This window comes from Dasypus novemcinctus, chromosome 8, assembly GCF_030445035.2.
Source record: "Dasypus novemcinctus isolate mDasNov1 chromosome 8, mDasNov1.1.hap2, whole genome shotgun sequence".
Lineage (NCBI taxonomy): Eukaryota > Metazoa > Chordata > Mammalia > Cingulata > Dasypodidae > Dasypus > Dasypus novemcinctus.
The window spans coordinates 10,181,684-10,182,884 of record NC_080680.1 but is presented as its reverse complement, the minus strand read 5'-3'; positions in this window follow the sequence as shown (position 1 = coordinate 10,182,884).

Here is a 1,201-nt window from a genome sequence, read left to right as displayed (position 1 = left end):
AAATTACCTTAACTTGCAGAATAGATTTCTTTTGATTGTATTATTGACACCAACATTATGGATTTAAATTTTAGACATATTTTAAAATTATGATTCCAAAGGTGAAATGTGTATTTTTTCCATCAGCAATATATGCAAAGAACATAAGTCTGAAGTCCACAGATGCAAGTACTAAATATTTATTTGCACTTATACTATGAGGGAAAATACTACTTGTCTTAGCCTTTCCTTGACCTACAGTGAGCATGAGTGCATTATGAATTTAGGAATTTTTACCGCTAATTTGTAAACGCCATAGTTACATTTTCTACTGCACAAGGCTTTCTTCCAACGATTTTAGGCATTTTGCCCATTATTAATATCATATGTCTATCTTCTCTAAGATTGTAATATTACCATTAAATCATTTCCTTGATTTTTAAAAGCAAAACAAAACAAACAAGAAACTCAACCAAAACAAAAAAAACCCTGCCCCTGCTCTCCCCACACTCCTGCTAAAATCCCTCTGCTGCTTCCCGAGGTCCTGAGAGGGGTCCACGGCGCCTCTGGCCTGGTCAGCCCCGGGTCTACCCGTCCCTCCCCTCCCTCACCCACTCAAGACTGCCTCCACAGTTTCCTGAACACAACAGGGGGACCAGCGCCGCCCCCCACCCCCACCCTGGGGTGCTTCTCCTTCCTGCCCATTAGATCCAAACTCAAATCCAGATGCTCCCAGGACCATGTTACATCCCTGGGCTTAGATTTCTGCATTTTGGTGATCTCCACCTGACTTTTCTTCTGTGCTTGTCTGTCTTTATTCTCTGCCATCCCTGCCCCCCTGCCCCCAGTATATAAACCACCCAAACCGGGGCCGCGTCTCCTTTTTCACTGTATCCCAGCTACTACAGCGGTTCCCGACGCACAGTAGGCCCTCGATAAACTGGGTGAGGTCATGGAATAAACTGTTCGACATTTAAGGCAAATAGACTTTCAACAGGCATGAATATTCTCCACGAAAATTTAGGGCCAGAACTCATACATTTCTTTACTTTTTGAGGTCAGAGAAATCTAGCTCAGCAAGCTCTCCCCTCTCCGGGGCTCGCAGAGGCCCACTTTGAGGTTTTACAGAAATATTGGCACATGCATAGACCTACAATTTGGGGCAGGGGCTCTGGCCTTGGGCCTCCAGGCAGCAGCTGCTGGTGGTCCCTTCCGGGAGCGG